The 16,874-nt window shown below is 39.6% G+C and overlaps 1 pseudogene; it reads right to left on the reverse strand.

The window, feature by feature from the left end:
* Positions 1-13,946, reverse strand: part of LOC109229859 — a 44,731-nt pseudogene extending 30,785 nt beyond the window's left edge.

Consider the following 16,874-nt stretch of genomic DNA (forward strand, 5'->3'; position numbering starts at 1 on the left):
TCCATCAGACTACATAACCTTAAAGTCACTTCTTAAAATACTTTTCCTTCTCCCAAGGTGCAGTGATATACAATAAGTATAATTACAACTTTATACCCTAATGATAATCCCTACTCCACTTTTTTCAAGTCCAGACTAACGTTCCAAGCAGTTCTGCACCCAACCTCTTAGTGAAACTACATCATCTCAGCAAAGGGAAGCTAGAACTAGAACAGAATACACTCATACATGTAACTCCTACCAGAAAAAGTTAAGAGTTGCACCGAACTAGAATGAGACTGCATTAGATAAGGCATAGAAATGGCACAAAAGATGACCAATCAAATGAAATCAGCTAAACAATTTAAAGAAATTTTGTACAATGTTGAACTTACCAGGTACAGAAATATCAGCAACTTCGTCAAGAGCCTGACAAACGGGTGTTGCTGTGCCTTCCTCGCAGAGTGCATCACACGCATCAAAGAAGGAAGTTACTGATTTCCTTCACGTGGAAACCAAAGGGTCTTTCAGAAATAGACCGTTACTCATACATTTAACAAGACAGAAACAGGCCCATAGTTTTTTTTCTTTTAATGAGAAAATGAGACAATGTGGAACAACAAGGCTGTGAAATTGACACTCAGAGCAAATAAAAAACATGAAGAGCCGTCCATATACGAGAGACATTATCTTCCAATAATGGGACACGACCTAGCTTTTCATGGTAGCCAGCCAGAAAGAGTCTTTGTTTTTGCAGCTATTAGATAGCTTTCTAAGTCCTATTACCTTTTCTACAATATTTCAGCCACAAGTCAGTTCTAAATGATAGACTTTCGCTGCTAAACTAAAGGTCATAAACTCAATGGTGGTGTTAGAATTTTTTATTTTTTTTCTGTTAAGCAATCATCAAGGCAGAATGTCGTTGATGGGGGGATTTGGCTTGACCCCTACCTTGTCCATACAAAAGCTGCAAAGTACAAAGAGACATAGACCTGACCTCCAAAGCATTACTTACAAGATTGATACATACAGTCTTCAAAAGAAAATATGGAAGAGACTTCACTATACAAGAACACTTCCATAATAATTCAACTAACAATAAAACAGCTTTGTCAAATCTTCTTCTTATGTTACCTAATTTCCATTTGTCAAGTTGAAAAATTCTTTTCACCTCTTTCAGAAGCTGTTGAAAAGAGTGATAAAAGGTACTAGTTCCACTTGATGAAGCCAGCTTAGCAAGAAAGCCTGCCACTTGATTTTCTTCTATATAACAGTGAATAATTATCACCTCTGCTTCTTGAATGATCTTAGAAGTATCTCTGAACAGTTTCCTAAGCTTAAGATTACTAGTATCCATATTAAGGAGCATATTAGTGATGATCAAAGAGTCCATCTCCAGGTTGAATTTATTGAATCCATTTTGTATGCACCATTCTCCTCCATATTTGGCTGCAGCAGCTTCTGCTAGATTGTTGCTTTTGGATTGAACAGGGACGGAAAAGGCCATGATTAGATCTTCATTCTCATTTCTGACCACACCTCCTATACCAGCTCTGCTAGATAGTTTTTATATATATAGTAGGTTGAGTGTCCTACATTAGAATATGCATGTTATGTACGGTATAGAGTATAAATATAAATAGGACTCCTTGTATCATTGAGAAATATATCAATAATATTTTTTTCGTGCTATTTCTCACATGGTATCAGAGTCATGCCCATCAATTCTTGTTTCACTGATGTTGGGCCCCCATCTTATATTATCCATGCTCCAGATGTCTAGTCTTGGACGTGAGAGGCGTGTTAGAGTCCTACATCAGTTGGTTGGGAAGCAATTAGTCTCCTTATATGGTATTGGACAATCCTCACTTCATGAGCTAATTTTCGGGGTTGAGTTAAGCCCAAGGTCCATTTAACATAGTATCAAAGCATGGCCTATCTTCACAAGTCCAGGTGATCACTTAGACATTCCTGAGGTGTTACCAGTTTCACCTTTTGGAGATTTAGTTATTGTCTCTTCTTCATCTACCTCCACAGCTCCACCACCTACAGCTCCAGCTCCACGAGCTCCACCGCCTGCAGCTCCAGTCCCTTTATCTATAGCTTCAGTGCCATCACCTACAGGTCTAGTTCAACCTTTTACATTTCCACCACTCATGACTTATCATTACCGTCAACGTCCAATATCAGGTCCAGATGACTCACGTCCTACATCGGATCCTTCACCTACTGCGAACTTGTCTCCTTCTAATTTACCAATCGCACTTCAAAAAGGTATTCGTTCCACTCTTAATTCCGATCCCCATTATATTAGTTTGAGTTATGATCATTTATCACCACTCCATTATGCCTTTATGTCATCGTTTTCCTCTATTTCGATCCCCAAGCCCACAAGTGAAGCGTTATTTCATCCTGGATGGCGATAGGCTATGATCGAAGAGATGTTTGCTTTACATGCTAGTGGTACTTGGGAGCTTGTTTCTCTATCTCCAGGTATATCTGCTATTGGTTGTCGATGGGTGTATGTAGTCAAAGTTGGTCCAGATAGTCAAATTGATCTCCTTAAGTGCGCCTCGTTGCCAAAGGTTATACTCAAATATTTGGGCTTGATTACAGTAGTGGCTAAAATAGCATTTGTCCGCCTTTTTCTATTCATGGTTGTTATTCGCTAGTGGCGCTCTATCAGTTGGACATTAAGAATGTTTTCTCCATGGTGACCTTGAGGATGAAGCTTATACGGAGCAACCACCTGATTTTGTTGCTCCTGGGGAGTCTAGTGACCTTATATGTCGGTTATGCAGGTCACTCCATGTTCTGAAATAGTCTCCTAGGGCTTGGTTTGGTAAGTTCAGTATAGTTATTCAGGAGTTTGGCATGACTCGTATTGAAGCTAATCACTCTGTATTGTACCCGCATTCTGCTCTAAATTTGTGTATTTATTTGGTAGTTTATGTTGACGATATTATTATTACCGGCAACAATGAGGATGGGATCACTAGTGTGAAGTAAAATCTCTTTCAGCACTTCCAGACTAAGGATCCGGATAGATTGAAGTATTTTCTAGGTATTGAGGTCGCTCAGTCCCGCTCATGTATTGTTATTTCAAAGCGGAAGTATGCCTTAGACATTCTTGAGAAGATAATAATGACGGGTTGCAGACCCATTGACACACCTATAGACATGAACTCTAAACTTCTGCCAGGACAAGGGAAGCTACTTAGCAATCCTGCAAGATATAGGCAACTGGTTGGTAAGTTGTAAATCAAGACTAGACATGACATTCCCTTCTATGTGAGTGTTGTAAATCAGGTTATGGACTCTTCTTGTGATAGTCATTGGGTCCGAATTCTTGGTATACAGAATCAGCCCAAGGCAAAAGACTGTTGTTCGGAGATTGTGGCCACGAGCAGATAGTTGGATACACATATGCTGATCGGACAGGATAGGCATTGGATTTTGTATTTTAATAAGAGGTAATCTGGTGTCCTGGAAAAGCAAGAAATAGAATATTGTTGCTCGGTCTAGCTCTATAACAACATGTGAGCTGGTTTGGATCAACCAATTGCTCAACGAATTAAAATTTGGTGAAATTAGCCAGATGAAACTTGTGTGTGATAATCAATTTCCTCTTCATATTGCATCAAATCCGGTGTTCCATAAGAGGACTGAACACATTGAGATTGACTGTTCGTCGGAGAAAATATAGAAAATATATTCTCAGGAGACATTGCGACAAAGTTAGTGAAGTCAAACAATCAGCTTGCAGTTATTTTCATCAAGTTTCTTACTGGTCCTCTTATTAGACATTTGTAACAAGTTTGGTACACATGATTTATATGCACCGGCTTGAGGGGGAGTGTTAGATAATTTATGTATATAGTAGGTTGAGTGTCCTACATTGGAATATGCATGTTATGTACTGTGTAGAGTATAGAAATAAATAGGGCTCCTTGTATAGTTGAGAAATATATCAATAAAAAATTTTCTGGCTTGTAAATGTTTTCCACAATAAGAATGAAACCAGAAAATATTTAACGCATACCTTGTTGAGAACAGCCATACATGGTTTGTTGGCAGTCTCCATTCCCTGCAAAAAGCAATTACATCGGGAGTTGAATAGAACTTTGGTTTTCCATTTCCCAACTCCGTGACTGCAGTCATGACCACTGTTCAAAGAAAGATTGAAAAAAGAATCAGCAAAGGTTTGCAGTCAATTACAAGCACATAACCATAAACCACCTAGTTCAACAAACAGATAAATTTTGGATTATCAGATAATTTGGTCTCAGACTGTACATAAATCCACATTCTCATGTAACCTCCAAAAAAATATGAATGATTCTCCTGCTTAGCAAGCACCTGCAGATCCTTAAGTGTGAGTTCCACACAACTAATAGAGTTTCATCTCTTAAGACCAACAGATGGTCAAGAGCCAATTTCACCCAAAAAATAGTCAAAGTACTCATTTAGAAGACTGAAAACAATTTGAAACCAAGACATATGACCTCTTCCAAGGATATAATTTCATGGAGATGTCAGGGTTCCTTTGAAACCTTACCGTAATCATCTTGTGGGCGTTGTCCATGGTCCCCCAATACTGCTGTGACTAATTCCATTGATATGCACATGCGATTGCGCTGCACCATTCAAGGTTAATTAATTCGAATTACCAAAAAAAGAGAAGAGTCAGAACAAGAGCTGCTTCACACGGTTTTGCAGCTAGATTAACAAAATGTAGAGTGAAAAATAAAAGGCAATATCCCGTTAACAATGAAAGTGTGTGATCTATTAATCACACTAAAGAGATGATTTCACCAATAAAAATGATTGCCACTGTCACAATTTAAAATAGGGAACAAAACTATTCCCACAGAACTCTAGTGCAAGATCTACCCTAGGTAACTGTCATAGTGCAAGCTGTCCAAAGTAAAGTATCTTCCCTTTTACTTTCCAACACAGCATACTGCATTTTCTGAAAAAAATTCTGCAACTCTACCATTTCCCGATCACATAAACTCCTTCTAAAATGGAAGCAATCTTCCTTAAAGCAGTCAGCAATAGTAACATCAGGCACCAGAACTAGTCTATAACGGTCTGAATACTATTCACAGAGCTCCCCCTCTTCAAGCCAAAAGTCAGTCCATAACTTAATCTTTCTTCCAATCCCCACTTCCAGTTTAATAAGAAATTTAAATTCTCCCCATAAACTTGCAATCTGTTTCCAAATGACAAAAACCATTGAGACATTTTACAATCTTAGGAGCCCTACATCCATTTCTACCATATTTAGTATCAATTACATCCTTTCATACAGCCTCCTTGCCATCATTTAGCCTCCATGGCTAATTGCAAAGCTAACTTTTATTATGGAGTTTGAGATTTCTAACTCCGAGTCCTCCTCCATCCTTATCCCTCCTCACGGTACCTCACAGTTAAATGTATTTTTTTTAACTGCATTACCTTCCTATAACAATTCATTTAGTATTGTGCTAATCCCCAGATTCTTTTTTAAATAACCTAGAAATCCCCACGAACCAATGGCGCACAATTCGAAACTTGATGGGTAATGAGTCCGCCCCTCTACTTCTCCTCTTAATTACTAGGTTTTTGTTTGCATCAGAATCCAGAACCTCTGACGTGCGCGTAACCCACACATCACAAGCCCTGCTAAATCCCAGACTTCTAGTGCTCAAAGAAAGGAGAGATGGTTGGCATCTGAGTAGCTTTTGGGATTTACATGTTATCAAACTAATTCCAAGGCTTCATTTTCTTTGGTTCTTTTTTCTCATACAAAAGAAAAATTCTCAATAATAAATCCACCTCGATTATCATTGCATACTCTAGTCATGCTCAAAGCTTTCCACCCAAGCTTTTACCATAAGAGAATCACTTCAATCTAACAACTTCCTATCATTTGCCCAAATCCTATGCCATTTTGAACCATGGAGGTTGTGTCCTCCGTCAACTAAAAAATTATCTTGTCCCTTTACCCACAACCTTGGTTGTCACTTTCTTCCTCTCGATCGAACAAACTCTCTCAACCCATTTCCTCTTTTTGTGTTAACCTTGCAGATCCCACTCTTTTTAAGGAGCAATAAATGATTATCAGGATTCATTTTACTAAGAGTTTCAGCTATCTTGGGTCATAAAGATTCATCTACTCACAGACGATTGCAGGTTTAAATAATGGTGGAGGTGCAGAATGGGTGCCCATGATGCAAAAAACCATACAGATTTCCGTTTTAATCTTTGGCAGCAGATCCTTTTTAATCTAACTTGATGACTTTATAACATTTTGCTTAAGTAATGAATAACGGGGTTGGACAGTCCACCTGATCTAGGCAATAAATAATCAGAGATATACATATACACACACATTTAATTAGGAATCAATCAGTGCAACCAATTAATTCTGCACATCAGAAAAATAAAGGCCAGAAAGAAAAAAGATTGAACGTGAGAGGAGATCAGAAAAGACAAGAAATTTAAAGGAAAAATCTACTACAATTAAAAACAAAAGGAAACAGCATAAATCACTTCAGTGATAGTCAAATAAAGAGGATTTTTCAAGTGAAAGGGGTAAAACCAAGCAAAGTTTTTGAGGATAAACCAAAAGGCTAAGACCTAAGATTGAGCAAATTTATCTCCTCCAGACAAACTACACAAAGTAAACAACAAGCTCTTTTAGTTGTTTCTTGAGGCTCACTCGTGATCAGAAACGTTGAACTGAAAGGATCAGCAATATCTATAAACGGTGTACTATGAATGCTCCCACATATGGAACAAGCTTTAGCTCAATACCTCAAGAAACTCATTGAACTCTGCTTGCTTCTTGCTTGCTTGACTACCCCATGCCTCCCGAAACATCCGTCCAAGAACAAAGACACCAACAGCAGTGTAGCTACAAATGCAAATAATACAGCAACTAAGCTCAGATTCAAAGAGTTTAACCATCATCATAAATACCAGGTAATGGATGATCCAACTATATAGAAGGCCAAGGAGGTATAGAATGGATGATTTTGCTATAACTGGTGCTTGCAGGCCTATATAATTCTCTATACAAAATGAGAAGCATCGGTACACAACATAAGACTGTCCAGAAAAGTAGCTGATGAGCTTATCAAGTTTATCACACTTTAAAAGAGAAGAAATTATCAAATAAAGTCCCTCCCAGGCTCCATTGCTTTTTAATAATAACACAGGCATGACTCACAAAGTTGATTGAGGCAAGTACCCACTGAGCACACAATCAAAACAGTAGTTACACCAATAATCTTGGTATACAAAATATGATGGCATGTCAGCTACTTGCCAATGCAGCACCACTTGGCTGTCAGCTAAAAGAAGGAAAGAATCAAATGACACAAAAAAGAATTAATAAAGAAATGAATAATAATGATATCAGGAAATGCAAAGGATGCTCCCCCACGTTGATGAGGTTCAAGGTTCTGCACAAACCCTACATACTCCTAAAGAAGGTGAAGATATTTAAAACAAAAAATATGCGGTAAACATAAGTAAGCATACATATTCCCGAAGCTATTCTTGGCATATGCTCCACCCGCATGCCCAGCATACATAAAAAGAGATCCAGAATGCTTAAGTGAGACCTGAAAGAAAGACATAAGCAGCACAGAAAACACCTATAAGAAACAAGTTCTAACAACTGAAGAAAGGAATACAAAAAGAGAGTATGACTGTTAGAATAGTTATGTAAATAGTAGTAAATAACCCTAATCCCATATGTATTAGGAGTAGGACGTGTGTGTATATATATATATATATATATAGGGCTCATTGTATCATACTTAATGTATGTGAATAATATCAGATTTTTCTCCCGTGCATTCTCACATGGTATCAGAGCATTAGTGAGAAAAAATCGTTGTGCGTCATTCCAGCGACATCCGGGAAGAAATAACTCAGCCACCGTGCAATTTTCCGGAGACCTAAGTGACTGATTTGCGTCATCTTATGTTTGGTGAGTGTTGTGCACAAACCATCACCACCATTAGATTCAGAAACCTCCGGCGACCAAACCCCAAAAAGATTCTCAGGCAACAGACACCCCACGCGCCTCCACGCGCCACCCAGACTGCGATTCCGCCGGCGCGTCTGTCCCACGCGCCGGCGCGTGCGTGTTTCTCCGGCTATTTTTTTGGCCAAGCTTCTTGAGGACAACCTAGTCGCACATAAATTCCGAGTCCATTGGTACTATTTCCGACAGATTCCGACAACTTTGGGATTTTCCGGCAAGCTACAGTGATATTTCCGGCGTGAACAGTGATTCCCAGAAAATTTCGGCTTTTTCCGACACAATATTATAATGGCATTCGTATCAGAAGCCTTTAACTCACAATCCGTTGGATCCAATGCATTGAATCCAATCCAGATGGTTTCTTTACCAGATTATATTGAGTTCCTTCAGTACAAAGCATGTAAACGGACATCTTCAGGGATAGCTTCCGTTGTTCAAACAGATAGTAGTGTGACTTGTGTCTCCCAATCTTCAACCTCTGAGTCTTGGGTCATTGATTCACGTGCATCTGATCATATTTATGATAACAAATCTCTTTTCACTAGTATTTCATATTCTCAATCTCTTCCAGCAGTCACAATGGCCAATGGGTCTCAAACCATGGCAACTTCAATAGGTCAAGCAAGCCAACTTCCTTCCTTACCTTTAGATTCAGTCCTTTACGTTCCCAATAGTCCTTTTAATCTCATAGTCGTTAGTCGCTTAGCCAAATCACTTAAATGCGCTGTTTTATTTCTTGATGAACTTATTTTTATATAGGAACGCAGTACCGGGTGGATCATTGGTATCGGACGTGAATCAGATGGACTTTATTACCTTATCCTTGCAAAATCACATGGACTCGCATCTTGTCTTCCTCCAATAACTTGTCTTGTTACCGATTCACCAGATTTATTACATAAATGGTTGGGACATCCCAGTTTGTCAAAACTTTAGAAATTGGTACCTGGTTTATCTCACTTGTCCACTCTAGAGTGTGGGTCATGTCAGCTCGGTAAGCATACCCGCTCCCTTTTCCCTCGGCGTCTTGATAATAGAGCAGAGTCACCTTTTACTTTAGTCCATTCAGATGTTTGGGGTCCTAGTCGGGTCAGTTCTACCTTGGGATTCTGCTATTTTGTTAGTTTCATTGATGATTATTCCAGGTGCACTTGGATATTTTTGATGAAAAATCGGTCTAAGTTATTTTCTATTTTCCAGACCTTCCACGCTGAAATTCAAAATCAATTTGGGGTTTCTATCCGCACATTTCGTAGTGATAATGCCCTAGAGTATTTGTATTCTCCATTTCAGTAGTTTATGAACTCTCATGGGATCATTCATCAAACATCTTGTCCGTATACATCTCAACAAAATGGGGTAGCTGAAAGAAAGAATAGACATCTTATTGAAACTGCTCGTACCCTACTCATACAATCTTATGCTCCATTGCATTTTTGGGGGGATGCAGTATTTACATCTTGCTATCTTATTAATCGTATGACATCTTCAGTTATCCAGAATCAAGTTCCATTCTCAGTCATGTTTCCCCACTTACCTTTGTTCTCTCTTCCACCCCGTGTCTTTGGAAGCACGTGTTTTGTTCATAACCTTACTCCAGAAAAAGATAAGTTAGCTTCTCATGCTCTTAAGTGTGTATTTCTGGGTTACTCGAGAAAGCAAAAGGGGTATCGATGCTATTCTCCTGACCTCCAGCGGTATCTTATGTCTGCTGATGTTACCTTCTTTAAAACCCAATCATACTTCACAGATCCAGGTAATCACTTAGATATTTCTGAGGTGCTACCAGTTTCATCTTTTGGAGATTCAGTCACTACCTCCCATTCATCTTCCTCTACAACTCCAGCTCCACCACCTACTACTCCAGTTGCAGCTCCACCACCTATAGCTCCGGTTCCACCACCTAGTCCAGTTCAACCTTCTGCAACTCCACCACTCTTGACTTATCATCGTCGTCCACGTCCAGCATCAGGCCAGGTGACTCACGTCCTGCATCAGATTCTGCACCTACTGCGGACTTGTCTCCTTTTATTCAACCAATTGCACTCCGCAAAGGTGTACGATCCACTCTTAATCCTAATCCCCACTATGTCGTTTGTCATCACCTCATTATGCTTTTATATCATCTTTGTCCACTATTTTTATCCCAAAGTCTACAGGTGAGGCACTATCTCATCCAGGATGGCGACAGGGAGATGTCTACTTTACATGCGAGTGGCACTTGGGAGCTTGTTCCTCTTCCTTCAAGTAAGTCTATTGTTGGTTGTCGTTCGGTTTTATGCAATCAAAGTCGGCCCGGATGGCCAGGTTGATCGTCTTGTCTTGTTGCAAAAGGATACACTCAGATTTTTGGGCTTGATTATAGCGACACTTTCTCTCCCGTGGCTAAGATAGCACCATTCCGCCTTTTTCTATCCATGGCTGTTGTTCGCCAGTGGCCTCTCTACCAGCTGGACATTAAGAATGTTTTCTTACACGTTGACCTTGAGGATGAAGTTTATATGGAGCAACCACCTGGGTTTGTTGCTCAGGAGAAGTCTCGTGGCCTTGTATGTCGCTTGCGCCGGTCACTTTATGGTCTAAAGCAGTCTCCTCGAGCCTGGTTTGGTAAGTTCAGCACAGTTATCCAGGAGTTTGACATGACTCGGAGTGAAGCTGATCACTCTGTATTTTATCGGCATTCTGTTTCGAGTCTCTGTATTTATCTGGTGGTCTATGTTGACGACATTGTTATTACCGGCAATGACCAGGATGGTATTTCTAAATATAAGCAACATCTCTTTCAACACTTTCAGACTAAGGATCTGGGCAAACTAAAGTATTTTCTGGGTTTTGAGGTCGCTCAGTCTAGCTCAGGTATTGTGATCTCACAACGAAAGTATGCCTTAGATATTCTTGAGGAGACAGGAATGACGGGTTGTAGACCTGTTGACACTCCGATGGATCCGAATTCTAAACTTCTGCCAGGACAGGGGAGCCTCTTAGCGATCCTGCAAGATATAGGCGATTGGTTGGTAAATTAAATTAGCTTACAGTGACAAGAGCTGACATTTCCTTTCCTGTGAGTGTTGTGAGTCAGTTCATAGATTCTCCGTGTGATAGTCATTGGAATGCAGTTGTACGCATTCTTCGGTATATAAATCAGCTCCAATCAAAGGTATATTGTTTGAGGATCGAGGCCATGAGCAGATCGTTGGATACTCAGATGCTGATTGGGCAGGATCACCTTCTGATAGACGTTCTACGTCTGGATATTGTGTCTTAGTAGGAGGAAATTTAGTGTCTTGGAAGAGCAAGAAACAAAATGTGGTTGCTCGATCTAGTGCAGAAGCAGAATATCGAGCAATGGCTATGGCGACATGTGAGCTAATTTGGATCAAACAGTTGCTCAAGGTATTGAAATTTGGTGAGATTAGTCAGATGGGACTTGTGTGTGATAATCAGGTTGCTCTTCATATTGCGTCAAATCCAATGTTCCATGAGAGAACTAAACACATTGAGATTGACTATCACTTTGTCAGAGAAAAGATACTCTCGGGAGATATTGCTACAAAGCTTGTGAAGTCGAATGATCAGCTTGCAGATATTTTCACCAAGTCCCTCAATGGTCCTCGTATTAACTACATATGTAACAAGCTCGGTACTTATGATTTATATGCACCAGCTTGAGGGGGAGTGTTAGAATAGTTATGTAAATAGTAGTAAATAACCCTAATCCCATATGTATTAGGAGTAGGACTTTATATATATATATATATATAGATAGGGCTCATTGTATCATAGTTAATGTATGTGAATAATATCAGATTTTTCTCCTGTGCATTCTCACAAGATATCCCAGCTACAGCAAATGACCAAGGTAGTGAAAATAGTGTCTGCATCTTTATAAACATCCAACTTGCTTGAGGGTTAATCTGATGGAGGACCGAGAATTGTAAGGTAAACTAAACTTAAAATCTGCCTTGTTCAAAGAAAATGTACCTTCCAAATAAAAAAGAATAAACATAAATTAAATTAGCATAACATCAAAAGCCAAGCAAGCTTGAGTCCAACCTCCATTGTAGCCAAGCCTTTGGACACCATCTCTATCATCCTTGTCCTCTGAAAAAGCATACAGTCATGAATCGCCACTATTAAGAACCACAGAAGAAAGAGAAGTTTGAGAGATCACTACCTTCTGATCAGACTTCTCATTCTCAAATTTTGGTAGAAGGTAGCCCTTACTTGGGCTCTCGAGAATGTTGAGTTGTCTACAGTAAAACTTTCCAATAAATTACCCTTAAATAATTCACTTGAATTAGCATTCTTTTGTTCATTTGGTGTTTTTTCAGCTTCAATCGTTGGGGGTTCAGACACCGGAACACTAGACTGCGCACCACCTTCAGTAATACCCAAGGAATTTAGACGGTTGGTAATGGCTTCAGTAGCTACAGCAGTCACAGGTTTGCCATTTGAAGACGACTCTTTATTATGACCACCCCTTCTCTGCATGTCCAAAATTATAGTGATTATACTACATCCAAATTTTAGATGCTCTTACAGACACATACTGTGACCAAAAAAGGTAGAACACAATTGACGGAATTGATACTCCACAAATATCTTACACCCTCCTAATTAACCAAACAACGAACACAACAGTGCACAAGAAGCTCACATATATAAGGTGATGATGATGATGATGCCATGAAGAGAAGTACAAATAAATGAAGGGTTTTCTAAATTGTGGTGACTATAGAAGCACAAAAAGTAGACAAATTTCCAAAAAAGAATATAAAAGATTAGAAAATAAAAACAGAAAACACTGTGCAAGTGTGTTTAGCTTTTCCTAGTTTCAATCCAGTAGTAATATGACTTCCATCTTTTAAAAGATTTATTGGATTTCCATCCATTGATGGCAAATATTTACAGATAAGCAAACAACCAGTGCCGGAGCCACAACCAAGGAAGGTTCGTTGAAAATCATACTGCACAAATAGGGCAAAAAACAATTTTTCGTATATATATATTAGCTTTTGAATCCCTTATAATGGCAAAGGTAGTTCAAAAATTGCTTGAAGTCTGTAGCCTAGTGGTCAATGAAGTGAGTGAGAACCATGAGGTCTCACCGTCTCGCGTTCGAATCCCAACGGAGGCAAAAACACTAGGTGATTTCTTTCTATCTGTCCAGGCCTTGGTGGACAAGCTGGCCCAAATACCACGGTTATAAAAACAAAATTGCTTGAGGTCACAAATTTAGATTTTTTGAATCCCCTTTAAAATTCCTGGCTCTGCCGGAAACAACGACAATTACCCCTCAATCCCGAACTAGTTGGGTCAGCTATACCAATCCTCGATATCCGTCCCTCTCCTTTTTTTAAATTTAACCAAACATTGATCATAATGACAACATCCAAGTTTATCGACAAATCACCTCTTAAAACGCAATCTCATAATTAGAAATTGAAAAGCATACCAACAACAACAAACAACAACAACCCACTAAGACTTCACAAGTGAGGTCTGGAGAGGGTAGTGTGTACGCAGACCTTACCTCTACCCCTCGGAGTAGAGAGGCTGTTTGCGATAGACCTTCACCTCAAGAACATACCAAGAAAATAAATGTAGAAATAATTAACGATGTAAATACAGCATACGAATACCTGATTGTTCGGCATGGCTGAAGAGAAGAGCGAGCTGCTGAACGTGACGGAACCAGATTGAAAGGAGGAGGAAGGTTCTAGAAGAAGGAGAAGTTGGAGAATAGAGTTTGAGGATGAAAGACTAAACAATCCTATGCGATACAAAACAGGAAAATGAGCTTATATATATACACACACACAAAAAAGCGAGTAATTTCAGGGGGGAAGATTACCACCGCCTTGAGACGAACTGTACTTATACTAGTACTTTGCTTTCAAGCTCGACATTGATACGCTGCATCCGCCTCCGGGGTGGTTTATGAAGACACTTATATTATGGCGGGGGTTGACAATGTATTGGATCGGGTAGGAGTCGACTGTCGAGTTGTGGGTAATTAACCACTTTTTAAAGTGTTATTTACTTTTTATCCGGTATTTTTAATGTTGAGCAAAAATAGTCACTAATCTATTAAAATTAATATGAAAAGACAGTGGTATTCCACAAAGTGTAACGACTAACGAAAATGGCGACCACTCCAAATTTTTATATACAAATAAATAACATTTAAAATTGTTCGATAGTAAAAGATTGGCAACTATAATACCAAAACAAAAATAATAAATGTTTTAATCTTTTTAATAGAAGCATTATCAAGGACACCTGGTCCTTAACTTAGAGTTACAAGCACAGAAATTAAGGACAGGTAGTCCTTAACTTAGAGTTACAAGCACAAAATTAAGGACAGGTAGTCCTAAACTTAGAGTTCTAAGCTCAAAAGTTAAGCACATGTAGTCCTGAACTTAGAGTTACAAGTTCAAAAGTTAAGGACAGATAGTCTTGAACTTAGACTTACAAGCTCATAAATTAAGGACAGCTAGTCCTGAACTTACAGTAACAAGCTCATAACTTAAGGACACTTGGTCCTAAACTTTATGAGCAGAAGGGTATTTTCGTCCGGACGGGTAAAAGTTTATTAAAGCAGTGGCTAAAGACTAAAGACATTTTAAACAGTGGCTTAAAAGTAAATACATGTTTTATTACTGGCTAACTGTGCACTTCCCCCGAGTTGTGGATCGCTAGGCTCGTTAGTCAGTTTGGGCCTCCCTAGATGGTCGAGTTGTGGGTCAAGCTAATTTCTGAAAAGAGAATTTTTCATAAAGCACCATCTTTTAGGTCTAATTAGCCATTTATAGATACCTTTTGCTATATTACGTGTTATAGATACCTTTTATGTTTTTATACAATGTATTTCATGTATTTAAGTTGTTGTATTCATTAATACAACAAAAAAAAATAGGCGTAAAAACGGGAATTCCAGCTAAGTTTGACATGTATTTAGCTGTATTCAAGCGGCATTAACGTTAAATACAGTAACGTATCTGCGCAAAATCTGGAAGGTTAAACTGGTTAAAAACGGAAGAAAATCAAATCACATGATATTCTCCTAATTTAACTCAACGAACTAAAACGATCCCTCATTAATCTGTATTCTGCTCAAAGAAAGCAACTCAGAAATGTGAAAAAAGCGAAAAAGCAGAGCAACATCTGATCGATATTCTGGCATTCTCTTCTCCTTTTTTTCGATTGATACAAATTATATACAAATAAGGTATAACTCCTCTATACATATGGCAAGTTTAACGGTTTTGTTGCGTCATTCTGGCAAGTGGAACGATGAGGGCAATTATATTGATTTTTCAATTGAGGGAATACTGATAAAGGAGTGTGCCTCCTTTAAAGATCTGGTTGCTTCAATTTCTAATCAACTGGGCATAGATTTGAGCTCAAAGACCATTAAAATACAATACAAAGTAGAAGAAAATTGCACGCCAATGGAAATACACAATGATATGGGTTACAGAGTGTATGTAGAACTGAATAAAGAGAACAGAGAATTTGGGATGTATCCGTTGTGCATAACAACTATCGAAAAAGATCTTATATCCGGAGGTAGTTTAAATCAAGGCAACATTGCGCAAATAGACGAAGCAGTTCAAAGGTACGATTCAGATACAGATGATACAATGGCTCTAGATTTTGTCAATTCAGGAGAAGCGATTGGAGTGTGAGTGTCATAACTTAAGGACACTTGGTCCTAAACTTTATGAGCAGAAGGGTATTTCGTCGGACGGGTAAAAGTTTTAAAGCAGTGGCTAAAGCTAAAACTAAAAGACGTATTTTTAAGCACGAGTGTTTGTTCGGCTTGTACACATACTTCGTTGAGATGCCAGATGCAATAAACGCCAGACTGTACGGCTAGCCTCCTGCGAGCCCTAGGCCCGGGGAGCCCCTCGAGGGACGTATTTATAAATTATATCGCCTGAGCCTCCTACAACCCGTCTAATCCTCACCGATTCAAAGCACCGACTGGTCGCATTGCTCACGCCGACACAGCTTCGCGTCGATCCCGGTCTCACAGGTGCCTCTCAACTCCTTAGGGTAGCCTGCCTGCGGGTCATGAGTCGAACAGACTGCGCAAGGTCGCTAGTTTTGCCGGGTCCTAGCCCTGCTCTGCTTCATGCTAAATGCGACCTCTCTGGCGCCTCAGGTATGTGAGCGGCGGCTTGCCATGGTCAGTGTCGCTTCACCGATGGGAGTTGAACGTGTCCTTACGCGCTTAATAACTCGCTTCAGTCGTTAAGGCTTCTCGCCTGGGCACGTTTCCAGTTCTGTTGTGGTGGTAGACAATGCAAGTTCCGTCTCTGTGCTTCACGTCGGGAATGCCTCTGCGAATATACCCACCGTGCGGCGTAGTATTACGCCTGGCGCCGGATGCAGTGCTAGCCGGCGCTGCTCCTTAGATCTGCAAGGTTGTCGGGAACTCTACTATGGACGAGAGCTTCACACTCCTTAGCGCTACAGTCCGGGACAGTACGCAACCATTAGAGTTGCCCGCGTCCTCGTGCTCCCACCGATTTGGGAGTGTCACCAGCCTTAAAAGTAAAGTACACTATGTTATTACTGTAACCTGTGCACTTCCCCCGAGTTGTGGATCGCTAGGCCTCGTTAGTCAGTTTGGGCCTCCCTTAGATGTTCGAGTTGTGGGTCAAGCTAATTTTCTGAAAAGAGAATTTTTCATAAAGCACCATCTTTTAGGTCTAATTAGCCATTTATAGATACCTTTTGCTATATTACGTGTGTATAGATACCTTTTATGTTTTTATTACAATGTATTTCATGTATTTAAAGTTGTTGTATTCATAATACAACAATAACATACGCAAATACAGCG

This window comes from Nicotiana attenuata, chromosome 7 (genome assembly GCF_001879085.1).
Source record: "Nicotiana attenuata strain UT chromosome 7, NIATTr2, whole genome shotgun sequence".
In the NCBI taxonomy this organism is placed as follows: domain Eukaryota; kingdom Viridiplantae; phylum Streptophyta; class Magnoliopsida; order Solanales; family Solanaceae; genus Nicotiana; species Nicotiana attenuata.